The sequence below is a fragment of the Protopterus annectens genome, chromosome 4.part0 (genome assembly GCF_019279795.1).
Source record: "Protopterus annectens isolate FY-2018-M chromosome 4.part0, PAN1.0, whole genome shotgun sequence".
Classification (NCBI taxonomy): domain Eukaryota; kingdom Metazoa; phylum Chordata; order Ceratodontiformes; family Protopteridae; genus Protopterus; species Protopterus annectens.
In genome coordinates, this window is record NC_056733.1 from 120,896,668 (window position 1) to 120,917,278 (window position 20,611).

Below are 20,611 nucleotides of genomic sequence, written 5' to 3' on the forward strand. Positions count from 1 at the left end.
CTTAATCCTGATGTATTTGTACATAATAAAGCTGCTTGAACAGAATCCACAAAAACTTGTCTACCTTATCCTGACTTGACGAGCGACACAGGGGAAAGGGGATTCAATGGTAGACACCATCCTAGGGACAAAGGGGGGGTTCTCAAAATCAGGGCTCCAGGGAACCTTTGAGAAGCCTTTTCACTGCCCTTGAGGCAGTTGGGGGTCATTTTTCTTTGCACCCAGATGCCTGGGCATACATAAATGATCAGTGGGTGCTCAAGATTATATCCAGGGGTTATTACATTCCCTTTACCCATCCCCCCAATTCCCGAGAGGGTTCTCCCAGATGTGCTACCCAGTCAGAGAGAACTGGTCCAATGAGACGTTATGGTGCTTCTAGAAAAAAGAGCCACCCAGGAGGTCCTGACAGGACAGAGAGGATCTGGAACTTACCACTTTTTGGTGCCATAAAAGACAAGAGGACCTGTGTCCAATTTTGGACCTCAGCAAATTGAACTTGGTCAAGAAGTCAAAGTTCCGGATGGTCACTGTTCAGTCCAGCTTGCCCCTACTGTAGAAGGATGTGTGGATGTACCCCATAGACCTCCAGGATGCGTACTATCATATCAAGATAGGCAAGTGCTCAAGGAGGCACCTGCGCTTCCACATCGGAGCCGATCATTTTCAGTTCAGAGCTCTAGCATTTGGACTCACCATAGGCCCCAGGGCGTTTACCAAATACTTGGCAGTTGTAGCGGTGACTCATCTGAGGCTTCAGGATTTTCAGGTCTTTCCATACTTGGATGATTGGCTCCTCACAGCTCCCACGTGGCATAGATTGGTTGCTGTCACTCAGTAGCTCTTACACACTTTCGAAAGGCTAGAGTACTGTCAACTTGACAAAGTCAAAGCTTTCTCTGGTGTAGAGCCTGGAGTTCATTGGGACTCATCGCAACACAGTCACAGAGATTGCAGCCTTGCCTCCACACAGAATGGACTTGATCAGGCAGCAGGTCAGGATCCTCATGGCGCTTCCCTCGACACAGGCACACCTCATTCTGAGAGCAGTGGAGTTCATGTCAGCGGCTGTTCTCCTTATTCCTCTAGTCAGATACCACATGCGGGTGCTTCAGTCGACGCTGGTGGTGCAGTGGTCTATTCCCAGTCATCCAATTTCTGCCAATTCCTTTGACTCCCATTTGCAAACTGCACCTGCAGTGGTGGCTTCAATCAGAGGATTTCCTCAGGGCAGGCAGTTTTCTCTTACCACAGTGACCAGGGATGCTTCCCTGTTAAGGTGGGGGATCATTTTCAAGGCAGGACTGTCCAAGGCATGTGGTCCTCTACGGAGACTAAATGACACAAAATGTCCTGAAGATGAGGGCAGTCCTCTTGTTGCAAGCCTTTCAGGATTGCCTTCCTCTGAGAATGTTGGCAATTCATACAGACATGTCAGTTGTCTGGTATATCAACAAGCAAGGGGGAACACTATCTTACCCATTGTGCAGAGATGCCATGAGAGTGTGGGAATGGGTGATCTCTACAATTCTCTTTGTTTTTGCAACGCATATACCTGGGGAGTCCAGCGTTTTGTCAGGCAAGCTCAGCAGATCCATCCAGACTCCGAATGAGTGGTCCCTCAATCTGCCAGTGGCGTCTCAGATTTTTGCTTGTTGCATCCAACTTTGCTGCAATCTGTTTGCTTACCCATTGAACAACAAATGCAGCAGGTACATTGCCCTGATTCCCCCAAAATGGCAGTCCCCAAGGGACGCTTTTGGACACGATTGGCACCTGGGGCTCTTCTATGCTTACCCTCCCCTTCCTCTAATCACGAAATTGCTTCAGAAAGCCTTCAGACTGAGGAGTTCCATGATAGTCATTGCTCCCTTCTGGCCTCGTCTGGTGTGGTTCTCCTTCCTCAGGTCTCATCTTTCCTTGGGTCTCGTCTCGTCCATCGAAATAACTGCCCAATCTTCAGTCACTTCACTTGACCGCATGGTTTCTCCACTTTCAGTTGTAGTAAAGCAGTCCAGGCTGGCTTCTCTTTGTCAGGAAAAGGATTCTGGCCTTGCAGAGGCCTTCTTCTCAAAAGATCTACCATAGTAAGTAGAAACCTTTTTCCTTTTGGGCAGCAGAATGAAATTTGACCCCTTTTCAGCTCACTATTCCAGATATTTTTCTTTTCTTGACATCCCTATTTCAGGAGGAGACCAGATTCTCTACTGTTAGATTGCAGTTGGCCATTTCTAATTTTCATATCAATACTCCATACTGGGCCCACCTTTTCCTCGAGGTTATGAGGCCTTCTTGAACGAGATCTTTCTTCTCAGGCCTCCAGTCAAAGATCCCGCTTCTTCTTGGGATCTCACATTGACGCTGCAGTCTCTCAAAAATAGCTTTCATGGAAAACTGCTTTTCTGTTTGCTGTTACCTCGGCCAAGAGTGTGGGTTTCTGAATTGCAGGCTTTATCGTCTAAACCATCATATATTATTTTTCATAAGGTCAGGGTGACTACGAACTAACCCCTCCTTTATGCCTAAAGTTGGTACTGAAAGAAATTTTAACCAGAACATCTAGTTGCCTGTTTTCTTCCCTAATCACTCTAATAAAGGCTTATATTTCCTCAATGCCTTGAATGTACATTGGCAGCTTAGATTCTGTTTACATCAGACTAAAACTTTTAGGAAGTCTGATCAGTTATTTGTGGCCTTTTCTTTGAACAGGTGTGGCCAAGCGGTCTCAAAGTTAACAATTTCTAAATGGATCTCTAGTTGTATTTACCTGGTTTACTCTATGTGGAAGATAGCAATGGCACATTCTCTTCGATCAGTGGCTACTTCTTCGGCCTTTGCTGCCAGGATATCCTTAGATGAGATATGTGCTGTGGCCACTTGGTCCACCCTTCACAATTTTGTTGCTCATTATAAATTGGATATGGTCTCCAGAGGCGGAGCGTCGTTTGGTTAGCATTGCTCAGGCACATCCTTCCTTAGGGCCACCCAGGGTTCTTTGTAGGTTGTGATTCTGACCCAGTCGTGATGAATAGTGAAATGGATAACATCAGATCAATAGTTATGTACTTACCATAACTTGGTATCTGTGTTATCCTATTTCATTATTCATCATATCCTGCCCTCCTTTCCCCCTTCCATGTTTTTGGTAATTCTGGAGAGGCTGGGGTTTTGGCCCTTGAGCTTCCACCTCTGGTGGTTCTAATGCTGCTATTTCCTATGTCTAGTTAGGGAGCCACTACTAAATCCCAAAAACCTGAACTACCGACGCAAAAATCCCGAGACCAAATACCCAAAACACTAAAATACCGTAACATCAAAACCGTGAAATTCAAACTACCGAAAACTGCACTCAACATATACCACACATACACACACTTTCTCCCAGAACACAAATGCACAAACCTAAACTATAGACAGTGAGGGGTGCAAGCCCTCCTGCACCCCCAGAACTTGTATGGTCAGAACAACTTTACTGTACTTGATTATTTAGTTGTATGTTGCTAATGTGATTTTTGTCATACAAGTTGATTTAAGTTCTCTTTGAATTCTGTGGTTACGGATTTTAATTATTCTTTTCTTTTACAATATTTTATTAATTTGAAGCTGAATATGGATTCCTTACTTGAGTATACAATTAACGATTTGCTAATACACAAATATCTTGTACAGTGTAATAAATGCTTTGCATATTTAAAGGTAACATTTGATAACACTGGTGATCTGTGTTCCTCTTGTCAAAAGATGGATGATTTGCTTACCATTGTTAGAAGTAAACCTAGACTTGATTGCACTTGTACAACTGGCATTGCTTTGAGAACAGGACATTTTTTCCATGTAGGTATTTACCCAAAAACATCTTTTCATTCATAGTGAGCTGACTATTCTTTTTATAGATGATTTGTGAAAAATACGTCCTACCACCAGTACAACCTATACTAAGAGGGCTGTCAGTTCCCTACTAACAGTCAGAGAATCTTTGCGGGGTGATATGATTTGTACCAACATGAATAAAAACAGGTCTATACTTCCTTACATTAAGTTATTCCAAGGCTTCTCTCACATCTTCTATTTTTGCTCCTGGCAAGCAAAACTATTCACTGCTCATCTCTGCAAATATAAGTATCAGTTCCTTCAATAATTGACTCTCCAATTACAAGAATATATTTGCTGACCAGCTCTGAAGAATCTTCATCTTCTAATGCAGTAATATCTGCTCTATCAATTGTTAAGAAGGATAAATCTTCATCACTATTAGTCATATTAATCCCACTGTTTTCATTGTGTATTAAATTCTCATCCAGCTGGTATTGTAAATCCACAGCTTGAGCCTTGTAGTCAACATCTGTCCTTTTCTTCTTTTTTTCTTACAGTAATGTTCTTCAATCCTTAAATGTTCAGTTTTGATTTCTTCCTTTTCACCATCTCCTTGCCTCTTTTTTTTCTACCTTCTCCATTGGAAAAGTTATGCCTTTTTCTGTAGACTGAAGGTTCTCTGATATATAAAAAATATCATCATTCCCTGTAACCTGTGTGTTACATAACAAAGCAGTGTCCTTTTTACTGCGTATTCTGTTTCCTTTACAGTCATTAATCGGTTTCTTTTTCTTCCTTATTTGTTGTGAACGTCTTCCTTTCTTTCTTTTTTTTTGCTTCCTTCTAAACAAACTGGATCCTCAAATTGCTGAATACTTACATCCAGGATTCCAAAGTTGTCAGGGGAATCGCCTTGTTTCATAGGGGTTGAATAATCTTTGCAGAAAATAGATGCATCATTTCCTAAATGTGTTCTATTTGTTCTATGCATAAAATTATTTAGTTCATCAGTCTAGTCATTAATATATAAAACAACAGTTTTAAAAAATGGAAATGTGTAGAGTATCCAAGCCTAGTTTTGGGTGACAGAATGGTGTGCATTTGTCAAGATCAGGGAAGAAAATTTTTGCAGCAGATATTTTGCAGTATTTGACAAACACTAGGCAGGATTTTTGTAAGGTCGAAAATTTAACAGTTCACAGCAAAATTTGATGCATCTCTGATGGTTGTTAATGCTAGGAAAGTTTTTTTTTTTTTTTTAATTGGAAAATGTACTACGTTCCCACAAGATTGATGATAATATTGTTTGTGAAACATGGTTAAAGAACAATGACTGTGAACCAGTTCTGTCAGGGTATAAATCTTTTTACTGTAAGATATTTTAACAAAAAATCAGGAGGAGGTGTTAATGATAGTGATTAAAGATAATTATGAGACCTGTGATTATTGACACAGTTACACAGTCTATAGTGTTGGCGTTATCACTGAACATGTAATAAAGACAACCCTGGAGCATATAACAATTGTTGGAATGTATAGACCACCAAAGTCAAGTGCAGATGGCCTAGAGGACTTCATACATTTCTTACATGAAACACAGGAGGGAAGAATAATACTAGCTGGGGACTTAGATTTACCAGAAACAGACTGGAATAATATTGATTCAACAGTGTTAGTAAGGAAATTATTCGCAACGTATATTCAGGAAAAACAATTACTTCAGATTGTAAAAAAAAAAAACTGCCAGTGGACAGAACATACTAGACATTGTTTTTGTTTCTAAAGAAATTACTGTCACTTCATGTCAAGTTTTACCACCATTGTTGTGCAGTGATGATGGGGTTATAAAGTTTAATTTATTGCTAGATAATTCTGCCATACTGAAATCTAAGCCAATGCACAGAAGGTTAATTGCAGATTATATGGAAGCAAAACAGTCACTATGTAAAACTAAATGGAGTGAGGTGTTCAGTGGAAAAGCTGCAGATGGAATGTGGAAAGTTTTGAAAGAGAAACTGAGTGCAAAAAAAAAAATCTTTAACATCAGGATCTAGGCATACAATATCAGGGGATATATTTCCATAAGAGCAATATATCTGATTAAGATGAGAGACAAAAATATAAGAAATGGAAGAGATGTCAAACTACAGCTTTGAAAACTGAAGTAAACAAGCTGGACAAACAGATTAAGCATAGTGTGAGACAAGATCAAGAACAATTTGAAGAAAGTTTATATAAAGATACTGAGCATAATAGGAAACCTTTTTATAGATGCATAAGATGTGGAAGGAGTAAAGATACACAAATTGATAAACTGTGTGCATATTATAAAATTCACAACACATTACAGATATATTTACAGAATCTTATGCAAAACAGTTGGCTCCACAAAAAGGGTGATAAATTGTTCTGAGTAACATCCAGGTAACTCCAGATATTGGAATCAAATTAGATTTTATTGAAAAAGAGCTGTGCAAACTTGATCCAAACAAAGCACAGGAAGGAGATTGAATTGGTAACAATGACCCGAGAACACTTCACCAAGAACTTACACTACCATTGAATCTATTATTCACTAGGCCATATAAATATGGGGAGATACATCAGGATTAGAGACATGCGCTTATTAAGCCTGTCTTTAAGGGAAAGGGGAGTAGGACTAACCCAGAGTTATATAGACCCTTAAGTCTACTTTCATGTTGTGGAAACATAATGGAGAATGTAATATTGGATAAGTTAGGTTGGGACTTGAAACCATGTATCAACATGCATGTGTTGAAATGATCTATTATGACCTGTAACATGATGTTTTATAACAATATAATAGCTAGGAATGAAAAATTGTGCTGTGATGTAATTTATATAGATTTAACTTCAGCATTTGACAGGGTCATACACAAAACACTGATCAATAAATTAGTACTACTAGGTATTGATGTACTCTTGATGAGATGGATAGTGGCATGGCTTAGATAGGACATGGCAAGTATTGTACAGCAACTGGACAGGTGAAATACTTGGTTACAGTCTGGGTGTCCTACAAGGCTCTGTCCTAGGCCCTTACCTGTTTAGATTGCATCTTTCAGACCTAACTTTTTCATCTGAGGTGTTCTACAGTCTATATGCAGCCGACCTGAAATTGGGTAAACTGATTGCATGTGTTACACATAAGGCATGTCTGCAAACTAACTTGACTAAATTGACCATTTGGGCACAGGAGAGTAATATGCTGATAAATGCATCAAAAACTAAGCATATGAGATTTGGGAGACATAAATTGAAAGTATTTAATACAGCACACAGTGATTGAATCTGAAGACTCGATTAAGGACTTGGGTATATGGGTAGATTCAGCTACAGTTTTTCTAATCATGTCATCCAGTTGGTTAATGATAGTTATAGGTTGTATAAAAAGATTTATAAAGTCTAGGAAATCAAAAATAATGAAGTCATTGTTTGTTAGTTACATTAGATCCAAACTTGAGTATGGAATAACAATATGGAAACCCTATAAGAAAACAAGCATGAGTAGATTGGAAAGAGTACAACAGAAATATACCAAGGGCATCCATGGATGTGAAAATTTAAGGTGTTACGAAAGACTAAAATATCTGAACTTGTACAGTGTCTCTTACATATATCTAAGAGGAGATCTTATTCAGGTATATAGGGCATTTAGAGACTACTTCTGGGAATATTTGGGGTTATCAAAAAGTACTTGAGAATCATCAGAGAACCTAGGTAGAAGATTCTATAGGAATGAGAAGTGTACTAATTGGTTCTCTGACAGAGTAGCTGATGCATGGAACAGACTACCAAATTATCTTAAAGCAAGTACTGGTTTAGTATTTTTAAGAGCAGCTTGGGCATTTCTTATGGGAGCAAGTGTTTTGGTGTATTGGCAAGCTAGAAGGGCATTAATGCCCATGCTTGAAATATTTGTATGCATGTATGGGAGTGGGAGGAGCTTGAGCCTTGAATCTGCTCTGTAAAGTTGCCAGATCGGATCTGACATCAGGTCCAAGACCCAGTCGTGATGAATAATGAAAGAGGATAACACAGATACCAACTTATGGTAAGTACATAACTATTAATGTTAAGTTGTCTATCTCGCCTTCATTCTTGCTGGATGGGTTCGGAGCCGACCTCGGCACCGACTCGGCCACTCTAAAAGCTCGAGAGTTGGTTCCACCGGCTCGAGGCTCCCCTTATATCCCACAATGCTAGGTGAGAGTTACCTCAGATCTCGTTTGCCGCTACAGCGATCGAGGTGTTGGTTTTCTACCGGTTCTTGGTAAGTGACTTTCTTGGAAAGTTAGTGTATTAAAACCCCTTTATTTTTAATATTTATACTTATTTCCCTTAGTTTAGAGGAATTCTTATCCCCTTTCTTAAAAATTCCTGTTTTTTCCCCACAAGAACTTTAAGTTCTTCCCTGGGCCTACAGGCCTTTTTCTTTCCCTTAGTGGAGTGTGTGTGTGTTATTTTTTTTCTTAATTTAAAACTTAGCTAGTTGTTTTATTTTAAGTTAAACTAGACAGGGTGTAATCAGTGTGTTTGTGACTGTGTGTGTGATTACACTTTTGAGATGTCTAAAGAAGCAAAGGTCTCCGGATTCAAGAAGTGTGATGCGTGCTGTCAGAAAATGTCTCTGACAGACGCTCACACTTCTTGTGTCTACTGTCTGGGACCTTTGCACCTGCAGGACTCCTGTGCTGCTTGCCATGGCTTCAGCCCCAGGGTCCTGCAGGAAAGAAAAAATAAGTTAATTTTAAGAGGCTTACTGAAGCCAGAGGATTCCCTTACTGTGTCTTCAGGGAAGCCCTCCAAGGCATCTAGGTCTTCGGCTCTGACAACTGAACCGAGACCTAAAGCTTCTAAACCTCTGCCTACATCGACTCCGGCTGGAGCCGATGAGTCTCAGTCCACAGTTTCTGTGGTTCCCTCGGCTCCGGCTGGAGCCGAGGTATTAGAAATTCCCGTGTCGGCTCCGACCAGACCTTCGGAGCCGACAACTAGGAAGAGGTCCAGGTCACCATCCCTTGGCTCCGTTCATTCGGCTCCAGGATCTCCCCTGCTGTCTGAACGGAGCCAAAGATCTCACTCCTCTAGGTCATCAGGCTGTCGGATCATGACCTTCAGAGGGTAGTGAGTCGACTTCTTAAGTCCGAGGCACTGGCCCAGATGCTTCAGAGCCCGACTCATCAGTCGATGTCTGCCCCCGTCCATCAATATATTCCTCCTTCGACTCTCTTGAGCTCGGAGCTGGGTCGTGTCGGAACCGAGACTGTGATAGCGTCGGAGCCGATACAATTGTCTTCGGCTCCGTCGTCGGCTCCGATTTCTTCCTTGGAAGAATCTCGGCGCCGGACTTCCCTCGTCGGCTCCGAGGGGGTGAGTGGCATCGGACCCTTGTCCGACCCCGCTCTTCCTCTCGGAGCTTCGGCGCTGGTGAGTTCGGCTCCGACATCGGCCTCGGAGCCATCACTGTCGGTGCTGAGGGGGGTTCTCAGCTTCTCGGAGCGGGGACCTCTGGCTTTGCCTGACAGGGGTGCTTTCGAGGTCATGCGGAGTGTGTTAGAGCCTGGCTCTACCCCACAGTCGGTACCGTAAGCCCCTCCCTCTACGGTGCCTCAGGTCAAGTCGACTCACTCCCTCATCCCGGACCGCAGAGAGCCAGCTCCTCAGGAACCCCCTGTGGGGATCTCATCCTCTTCCGAGGCCTCTCCTGACTTGGCAGAAGAGCCCCCTCGGAAGAGGAAGTGTAAGAGGAAACACATTGACTCACCTGAGTCAATCACATCTGATACAGATTTAGATGATTCCGAGGGTTCCCCGTTCCCCTTCTGAAGATGTCTCTTTGCAGACATTCTAGAGATCCTGAAGCAGAGGGAAATTGGCCAGCCCTTAACCCTTCGGAGGATGAATCTGTATATCTTGAGGCGTTTGGCTCTCGCCCTTCCACCTCCTGGGTGTCCCCCCCCTTTGACCCCCTCATGCAGGTGGTTGCTAAAAAGGCATGAACGGCTCCTGATTCAGTGGACCCCACTCCCAGGAGACCCTCCAAATTCATAACGGCACCAGCAGACAAGCAGTTCTTGACAAAAGGAGTTTCTGTGGATGCTATGGTGGTAGCTGCAGCCACTAAGAAGGAACTTGCTGATCCTTCAGTACCTGTCCATCCACCTAACAAGGAATCTAGGTCCATGGACAGGTACGGGAAGCGGATGTTTTCGTCAGCGACATTTACTATGCGTTCGCTGAACTACCTGTGCCATTTCACTCGTCTTCAAAGGGACTTGATTAAAGAAGCGAGTGACATGTTGAAGGATCCTACAGCTGCAGGGTTTCAAGATAAAATGAACACTCAGCTGGCTACCCTTAACTCCATAGCCAACTCCTCCATGCGCCTACTTTCTTATGCGGCTGATGGAGCGAGTAGGTCCGCAGGGACAGGTGTGGCCTTACGTAGGCATGCCTGGATGCGGCTATGCAATTTTGCGGACCCCTTCAAGACGTCTTTCACTAACTCCCCGTTTGATGGATCATCTCTCTTTGGTCCTCAAGTGAAAGAAACCTTGACTAGGTGCGAGACTGATGGCAAGACTCTTTCTGCCGTCGGAGTCCGTTTTCTACTCCTTCTAGGCCTTACCCCAAAGGCCAGAAAAGTGGGAAAATGTGGTTCCGTAAACAAAATCAAGAGACTTCGCCTGACGCACAAAGTCGTTACCCCGCCAGAGGCAGAGGCGGGAATAACAATGGTAGACGTCGCCTCGAGGCAGGGGGCTCCGCAGAACCAGGGCAATTGAGAAGCCTTCTCTGATAAGCCCTTTCAGCATCCCTGAGGTGTTGCCCGGCTGCCCACCTTCGGAGGCAGTCGGGGGAAGGTTGTCACTGTACCCAAAAGCCTGGCTATCCCTGACTCAAGACAAATGGGTACAGTCCGTCATTTCGAAGGCTATTCTATCCCCTTTCTTCGCATTCAAACAATCAAAAATCCCTCCCAGATGTTCCACCCGCACAAAGGGATCTAGCGGTTTTGGAAATTTCAAAGCTGCTTGCAAAAAGAGCAATTCAGCCAGTTCCAGCAGACCAGCAAGGATCCGGAATCTACTCAAGGTTCTTTTTAGTTCCAAAGAAAACAGGGGACTGGAGACCAATTTTGGATCTCTGTATCTTGAACAGATCAGTCAAGAAAACAAGATTTCGGATGGTCACGCTGCAGTCCATCCTTCCCCTATTGGGAAAAGGAAACTGGATGTGCTCTATAGACCTTCAGGATGCGTACTATCACATAACAATGAACAGACGCTCCAGAAGATTCCTCCGCTTCAGGCTGGGAACCAGTCATTTTCCATTCAGGGTCCTCCCCTTTGGTGTCACGACTGCCCCCTGGGTGTTTACCAAATGCATGGCAGTGGTAGCTTCTCACCTGAGACGACAAGGATTCCAGGTGTTTCCATATTTGGACGACTGGCTCCTCACAGCTCCCACCAAGCATCTCCTTCTGATGGCCAGGGATTACACTTTTCGCATTTGTCAAAAGTTAGGCATTTCAATAAATTGCGAAAAGTCTGTTTTGTCGCCTTGTCGTACTATTACCTACATAGGCGCAAATCTAGACACAGTAGACATGTCTCGAGGCTAACAGATCAGAGAATAACAGACATACACAGACTGGTCTCACTCCTTTTCAACAACAACAGAATCAAAGCCAGGTTAGTTCTGAAAGTGTTGGGAATTATGGTGGCTGCCATACCTCTGCTTCCATTAGCCAGATTCCACATGCGAATCCTTCAATGGATGCTCTTTACACAATGGTCATACCAGCAACTTCCAATGTCCCACACCATTATGATCACGCAGGCGTGCAGAAATCATCTCATGTGGTGGATGTCTTCCCCTCAGCTCTGGTTGGGAAGACCCTTTGTTCCTCCCCCTCCGGTTGCTACTCTGACAACGGACGCCTCCCTGATCGGGTGGGGGGGCATTATCAGGGCAGGACGGTCCAGGGCACATGGCAACCAGACGAATGCCACTTGCACATAAATGTTCTGGAGATGAGAGCAGTGCTTTTAGCGTTGCAAGCCCTTCAAGACTCTCTCCCCTTGGGAACGATTGCAATCCAGACAGACAATATGTCTGTAGTGTGGTACATCAACAAACAAGGCGGAACCAGGTCCTATCCCCTGTGTCGAGAAGCACTCAGATTGTGGCAATGGGCGATTTCTTCTCAGCGTTTTCTGATAGCAACGCACATCCCCGGGAAGTCCAATCAAATTGCGGACAAATTGAGCAGAGCTATCCTCATGCCTCACGAGTGGTCTCTGAAAGACTCTGTTGTGAGAGAGATTTTTCTCAAGTGGGGTCAGCCTTGCTGCGATCTTTTTGCTACTCCCCAAAACAGCAAGTGCAGACATTATTTCACCCTATTCCCTTTACCAGGCCAACCCAGCAGAGATGCTCTAGTCCAAGTTTGGCCCCGGGGACTTCTGTATGCATTTCCTCCCTTCCCACTAATCTCTCAAGTGATACAGAAAGCTATCGCTCAGAAGGCCTCGTTGATCCTCATTGCTCCTTACTGGCCTCGACAGGTGTGGTTCCCCTTTCTACATCAATTTCTACTGGAGCGACCTTGGCATCTGGACCTAGTTCCAGACCTTTTGATCCATCAATCGGGTCAGTTACATCGCTCCCTCCCCTCTCTGAACCTCACTGCTTGGTTCCTCCAGTTCCAACTTTAGCCAGGCTTCCTCAATTATCTCACTCTGTTCGAGATATTTTGATAGCTTCCCATAAATCTTCCACTAGGAAGATTTATTTAAGTAAGTGGAAACGTTTCACATATTGGGCTCAAGGAAAGGACATAGATCCTTTCACTGCCTCCATCCAAATAGTCCTTGATTTTCTAGCTGAACTCTTCCATGCAGGTTCATCCCCTTCTACTCTTAAAGTTCAATTGGCAGCTATCTCTAACTTTCATGTGGGTATTTCTGAGTCTGCCTTAATGTCCCACAAGCTTTGCAAAGCCTTTTTGAAAGGAGTTTTTCTTCTCAGACCTCCTATAAGAAATCCTCCTTCTCCTTGGGACCTAAATTTAGTTCTTACTTCTTTGATTCTACCCCCTTTCGAACCTGCAGCCTCCTGTTCTTTAAAATTGCTATCATGGAAGACTCTCTTTCTGGTAGCTATTACTTCAGCTAGAAGAGTCTCAGAACTTCATGCACTCAGCTGTCGACCTCCTTATCTATTGTTCCATAAGGACAGGGTATCCTTACGAACCAACCCGTCCTTTTTGCCTAAGGTAGTCTCGACATCAAATCTAAATCAAAGCATTGACCTCCCTGTCTTTTTCCAGAATATTCCAATAGGTCTGAACAAAAATTACACTGGCTAGATGTTCATCGTCAGTTGAGGTACTATTTGGATAGAACAAAACAATTCAGAAGATCTGACCAACTGTTTGTCTCCTATGCAGAAGGCAGAAAGGGACTTTCAGTTTCAAAGGTATCATTATCTAGATGGCTTACATCTCTGATTACCCTTGTTTATGAGATTAGACACCAAAAGCTGCCTAATAAACCTAAGGCCCATTCTACCAGAGCTTTGGCTACTTCCTTAGCCTTCCAAGACAGACTGCCTATTGACACAATTTGTGCAGCGGCTACTTGGGCTACTCCTCACACTTTCATTTCTCATTATAAGTTGGATTTAGCTTCTAGGCATAGAGCTAACTTTGGTTCCACTGTCCTCAGGAGTCTGTTCCGTTAGGCCACCCGGACAAGGTGCTAGGGGCGGTCCCATCCAGCAAGAATGAAGGCGAGATAGACAACTTAACATATAGAAGTTATGTTCTTACCATAACGTTCCATGTTAGTTGTCTTCTTCTTCTTCTTCTAGGCCCCACCCTCCTTCCCCCTGGCCTGGACAGACCTAGAGGAGTTGTGATTGTGACCTCTCTTTCTACCACCTCTTTTCTTAGGCATATGCTGCTTGCATATTTCCTGAATCAGGATGTAGGTCACCCTTCTTTCTCCCTGTTGTTAGAGGTGGACTCTGTTTAGAGTTATTCTGTTACTATTATAAGCTGGGGTTAGCTTACAAACGAGATCTGAGGTAACTCTTGCCTAGCATTGTGGGATATAAGGGGAGCCTCGAGCCGGTGGAACCAACTCTCAAGCTTTTAGAGTGGCCGAGTCGGAGCCGAGGTCGGCTCCGAACCCATCCAGCAAGAAGAAGGCGAGAAGAAGACAACTAGCATGGAACGTTATGGTTCATGACCTTAGTTCATAGGTTAGTACTAGGCTAACTGCCTTTGTGGGACATTTTAAGCGTAGCCAATTACCCCATGTGAGAATCAAACCCTGCACCTTGTGTCTGCAAGGTAAACACCTTAACCATTATGCCATCCTCTCGCCAAATTTTTCTAACAGAGGTGAATACATGCTCCATTTATTGGACGTGCATAGACAAATCGGATTTTACTTTCACAGAACGAAAGTTATCAGAGAGAAACACACTCACTTTGATTTTTCCTCCTATCCCTCATATAACCTTCTAATTAACCTTATTGTATCAAGTATTGTAAATACTTCCATTGCCCACCTCATTAAATCACATCTTACTCTGTGGAATGCTTTTTCTGATTCAAGACCCACCAATAACAACAATATTTCATTATATTCTTCTTTCTTCTGGAACATCGTTGTTCTGTTAATGTTGTCAAATGTTTGCCTCCCCTCCACAAAACTACATTGGTCAATATCTATCAATTTTAGTATCACTTTTGCCATTCTTTTAGCCATCAGAGAGAGAAACACTTTATAATTGTGGTCTACAATTGAGATAGGACTATGTGAAGCTGGGCCAGATGGAACTTCACCATCTTTAGGTATTACCACAGCTTTTTTTTTTTTTTCCAGAATGTTGGTGTCTCCCCTCCTTTTAAAGTACTGTTGAACAAACCTTCCAGATTTTTATCAGTTTCTTCCCTCCTAACATCCAAACTTCCACCAGAATAGCTTCTGTTCCTGGAGACTTTCCTGTAGATTGGTTATGCATCACCATTTTTATCTAATCTCCTCCTATTTTAAATGTTAGTTGTTGAGTCCCATCTACCTCTAACCTTAGCATATTTAAGTCTTCCATAATTATTTCCATTCATGCTTTGTTTTTATTTATTCACTTCTCTGCTTTATACAAATTTTTATAACATCTTTGAAATGTCTCTAATACCTCTACTACATTTCTAGTTATTTTTCTTGTTATGGGCTCCCTAAATTTGGCAACAACCCTATCTACTTTCCGTTTACAAAGTTGTTGTGCCAAAAGTTTTTGTGCTCTGGAGTTATCAAAAAAACACTTGCTTAACAGCAGTCTTTATAAACTCACACATGTTATCCGGGTACTCCCTTATTTTCCCTTTAGTTGCTTCTCTTGTTCTGTGAGATTCACCTTATTTTGTAATACTTTAACCTTTGCCATCCCCTGTAAATAATTCTTATTATTCCTTAACCATATTTCTTTTTCTTTTATTTCTGTCTTATTTTTTTGAAATCCACTTTCATTTTATTCCACTCAGTAACTATAACTTCTGGAGTACTTTCTTTTTTTTTTAACAGATAGGCAGGGAAGAGCTAGTATCTCATCTTAACTTCATTATCCTGCCTTTTTGTTTTAGTAAATTTCTTCAGAAATCTACTCCCTTTTGTTATATTTTACCTTCTAGACCCCTGACACATCCTCACTGTGCAAATCAAATTCTGGTCCCCACCTGTAAGTATTATTCCTGCCGAAAGTTGCTTATTTCTCCCAAAATAGCAGTTTTAGGTGGAATATAAATACATGCCAGCGCAATCTTCATCACTTGTCAATAGACCCTTATTACTACAAATCTGCCATTATCTTTTTTTCCTGTGTTCTTTCACTAATGGAGCTCCTCTGGCAATTAATGTAAGTACCCTTATTTTCCATTTTTCCTGATATTCTGTAGAAGACCTACCCTGAAAACCTTTATCAAATTCAGATGCTCATTTCTTTCCAAATGTGTCTCTTGTAACATTGCATGTCATTCTATTTCACTGTTTGCAGTATTCCTTGCAATAGGGATCCCTTGCCAAGGGCGGCCCGATGTCCGGCCAGTATACCAAAGCCTTTAGGTTGCTAAGGGTACAAAGTACATCACAAGTATGATCCCCATGTACAACATCGGGAATAAAGATGACATCCAGACTTACCGTCCTCAGAACTTCTTTGGTGCCAGTCAGAACACCTTCTGTTGTCTGTATGAACACTCACTTCATTTGCTTGTTCATCCTATGGCCATACCACCCTGAATGCACCCAATCTCATCTGATGTCAGAAGCTAAGTAGGGTTGGGCCTGGTTAGTACTTGGATGGGGAACCACCTGGGTGTACCAGGTGCTGTAAAGGGTGTCTGAGGTTCAGAAGAGGTATTAGGAACTTCTGCAAATGGACTCGCCTAGACCTTCTGCTGATGTCCTTCAAGAATGCAACTGCAGTCATAACATATGGGTTGTCCTGCCTCAGGCAGCCCTCGGTCGGCCGAATTCCAAAGTCTGGGTCCGGCGTCGGCTGGTGTCGCCTCCTCTCTGACGTCACAATGGCTGGAGTATAAAGGCATCAGCCTACGCCATCTTCTTCAGTCTTTCTTGCCGCGCAGTGCCCGAAGCAGAAACAGTTCGCAAGTGCCGGTCGGTCAGCTCCTGTGTTTTCAGTACCGAAGTCATCTAAAAGCTAAGTACCCCGTTGGGGAACATTTTTTCTTGCCTCAGCCGATGTCAGAACAAATTGAGAAAGTTAATAATTGTTTGTCTTGTGGTAAACAAATACCTCATAAGGACTTCCATTCTTACTGCCTTCCTTGCCTGGGCCCAGACCACGACATCTCGGCCTGTGCTGCCTGTGCTTGCTTTAATAAGCGCACTCTCAGGCGCCGGGCAGAATTCGCTGAAGACTTTTTCGGTGAATCTTTTGCGTATATCATGCCGTCGGATCAACCAACTACTCAATCTGCCAAAAAACGAAAGGACCGGGACCGACATCCTCGGCCCGCGTCCACCACCGATGCAACTCCTAAACCCTCCGCTAGTGCTTCGGTCCCTTCAGAAGCGGTAATTCAACTGCTCCAGCCGACGACACAGCGTTAACACGACCTTCGGTCTCGGAGATCTCTCCGGTGCCGGTTGTGGATTTTCCTCCGGAAACCGAAGTTCTGGATCTACCCGACACCATTTCTGTAGACAAGGTTACTCCTGCACGTGGGGCTGCTAGGCCTCCTGTATCCATGTCCATCAAGGCCTTTGCACGTGCTAAGGCCGCCTGCCAGGCCAAGGCCCATCCTAAACCTGCTGCTCAGGCCCCTTCTTCTCATAAACAGATCATGTCTCTTGCTGCAGATCTTATTTCTCTTATCAGGGGGTCTCAACCTCATCCAGACAGAGATTCTCAGCCACCTGCAGAGAAAAGGCCCAGAACTGAGCAGGCTGACAACCTCTCTTCAGATGAATCCTCTGGGGATTCTGAGCATTCTGATACCCTAGAAGAATCCTTCCAGGCCTACGAGGACTCTGATGCTGAGGAATCAACTCCCTCTGCCTCCCCTCCAGAGGATTTCTCGATGTTCTTCATCTCACATTGCTGCAGTCCTTACTTATGGGTAGTCCGCTGTCCTCGGTCGGCCCGAATACCAAAGTATTAGGCTGACGTCGGTCATGGGCGCCTAGATCTGACATCAGAGCATCAGGGTATAAAGGCGCATGACCGACGTCATATCCTCAGTCTTTTTTGCCGCATGGTCCGATGCAGAAGCAGAGTTGCAAGTGCCATTCGGCGTTCTGAAATTTTTTGTTTTCGGAGTTTCAGACCGATACCAAGTTGGGCTAAGTACCCCGTTGGGGAATATTTTTGTTTTTCTTGCCTCAGTTACTTACGGATGTCAGAAAAAGTGAATAATTGTATTTCTTGTGGGAAACAGATACCGCATAGGGATTACCACCGCTTTGTATTCCTTGTTTGGGTCGGAGCACGACGTAGTCGGGTGTCGGTTTTGTGCTAGGTTTAATAAGCGCACTATAAAACGGAGGTTAGATTGCGCTAGGTTAGTCTTTGGCAAGAGGTGTAATTATAATATGCCGTCGGATTTTCCGACGCCTGCTTCTACTAAGAAGCGCAAAGACAAATCTTTAAAGCCTAGGCAGGATGATTCGTCCGTTTCGGACGCCGGACCTTTAGAAGCTACAGCTGAACAGGTGGATCCGGCTGAAGTTTCTGTTGAGTCCCAGGGGGAAACTTTGATTTTACAAGATGTGGCCTCTCAGGAGGAAGGCCAGGCTGAAGGGGCCTCTCATGTTACTATTCTCCCTTCTAGGCCTAAGGTGGTTAGGCCTTCTGCTACTGTTTCTAAGGCTCCTTCTAAGGGCAGGTCTGTTTTGCCTTCCTCTGGTGTCAGTTCTGGTTCTTCAGGGTCTGTGCCTAAAAAGCACATGCTTAAAATGGCAGAGGATTTGATTACTTTAATTAGAGGTTCTATGGCCCGTCCTGATAAGAGGCCCAGGATGGAGCCAGAGTTGGAAAGTTTGGAGCAGGCCTCAGATGATTCAGAGTCTTCTACTGAGGACATTCAAGATTTCCTCCTTATTCTGATTCTGATGCAGAGGATTCCACTCCTTCTGCTTCTCCTCCAGAGGATTTTTCATTTTCAGAAACTCTGCATTCCATGAGGGAGCATTTTAAGTGGGAGGGGCAGGATTACTCTGATTCCCGGAAGAGGCTTAGGGAGTTCTTGTTTTTACCACAGCATAGACCCTTAGCTATACCTCTGGTTTTGGATGTTGTTTCAGATGTTTTCTCGGAAGCTTCCCTTAATCCAGATTCTGTGCCTCCTGCCCCAGTTAAACCGGACAGGTATTACAGGGTGCCGGAGGCTCATAAATATCTGTATAAGAGTTCTAGGGTGGACCCAGAAACTATTAGTCAGGGGCCTAAGGGTGTTAGAGCCTTTGTTGTTAAGAATCCGGTTACTCTGGATAAGGAAGCTAGAGCTTTGGATAGGTGGGGTAAAAAGGTGTATACCTCTTCTACTTTTAGCAATGAGAGTTTTGAACTGCCAGTTTCATATGTTGAAGTATCAGAATTTCCTCCTTTCTCAGCTAAGATCTAAAGTGGATGCTTTGGCAGAGGGCATAGAGTGTAAAGAATTGCAGGATTTAGTGCATGTTTCTGAACAGGTGGGTAAGCACTCTTTGCAATGTGGTTTTGATGCTTTACAGGCTTCTTCTAGGGTGGCTGCCACTGGTTCAGTTATTCGTAGGCACGCCTGGCTTAAGGATCAGAATTTGTCTGAGCATGTTAAGTCTAGAATTCTGGATGCCCCTTTGCAGTCTGAAGTTTTGTTTGGTCCTCCTGTGGAGTCAGTCTTAAAGAAAATGGAAGACAAGGCTAAGTCTATGCAGACTGTTAAAGATTATTGCAGGTACAACCTCCAAAGTTTAGTAGAAATTGGCCTACTAAGGGGTGGACGTACCCTTCTTCTGATTCTCAGTCTAGGGGTAGATCTAGGCATGGTAGGGGCAGAGCTCAGAGTACCTTCAGGCCGAGACAATGGAGTTCGCCTGCTCAATCTGCTGGTGAGGGCAGGGGCCAGTCCTTTCGTAAACAGGCCCAATGACCTGCATTTTCAGCTGCCAGATTCCTCTTGCCTGGCAGCTCCTTTGGGAGGAAAGTTGGCTCTTTTCAAGCAAAATTGGCATTTAGTCACCCAGGACAAATGGGTATTGGACATTATAAACCGAGGTTACAAGTTCTATTTCCATACCATGCCTCCTTTCAAAGGCATGCCAGACGTCCCTCCTCGGCAAAGGATAGAGGCTCACAGACAAATTTCTTTACTTCTTCAAATAGGAGCTATACAGCCAGTTCCTCTGTCAGAAGTGGGCCTAGGATTTTATTCTCGCCTGTTTCTAGTTCCAAAGAAAGGAAACACGTGGAGACCAATTTTGGATTTATCTATCCTCAACACTTACCTGGACATTCCAAAGTTCAAGATGCTGACTTTACAACAGCTTTTACCTCTGTTGGGAAAAGATCACTGGATGGTTACTCTGGATCTCAAACAGGCTTACCTTCATGTTCCTATCAGGCCCAGTTGCAGGAGGTACCTGCGTTTCGGGCTGGAAATTTACATTATCAGTTCTCTGCATTGCCCTTTGTCTTATCTACTGCCCAGAGTGTTCACAAAGGTTCTGGCTCCAGTGATAGCATTTTTCAGACTAAGAGGAATACAGATTTATCCTTATTTGGACGACTGTCTGATTATTGCACAAGAAAAGGACGAACTTCTTCATCATCTACAGTATGTGATGGCAGTGTTAAGATGCCTAGGGTATTCTGTGAACGAAACAAAGTCCAGTCTAGTACCCTCTCAGGACATGTGCTTTCTGGGTGTGAGACTGAATACAGCTTCCCAGATGGCTTTTTGACCCCGGACAAACAAAGAAGCCTTTCTCTTTATTTCCAGCAAATGTCTCTACGGTCCAGGCTGACTGCAAGGACAGTCCTTCAAGCCTTGGGGTTCATGGCATCTTGTATTCTGGTGCTTCCCAATGCCAAATTGCATATGAGGAAGCTTCAGTGGTATGTCAAAATGTGTGGACACAGCACTGCCAAGATCTAGACACTGTCATCCAGATAATACCATGCATTCTGAAGCAGTTTTCGTGGTGGGGTCAGGAATGTCATCTAAACAAGGGACTCTCTGTGACCCGCCAGAGGCGAGTCA

At 43.8% G+C, this 20,611-nt stretch overlaps 1 protein-coding gene and 1 pseudogene across 1 annotated transcript in view; both read left to right on the forward strand.

Moving 5' to 3' along the window:
- LOC122800225 (ubiquitin carboxyl-terminal hydrolase 36-like) overlaps nt 1–20,611 on the forward strand; it is a 1,786,736-nt gene that overhangs the window by 624,869 nt on the left and 1,141,256 nt on the right. The gene's annotated exons all lie outside the window — the stretch shown is intronic.
- LOC122800632 lies at nt 16,127–16,245 on the forward strand (annotated as a pseudogene).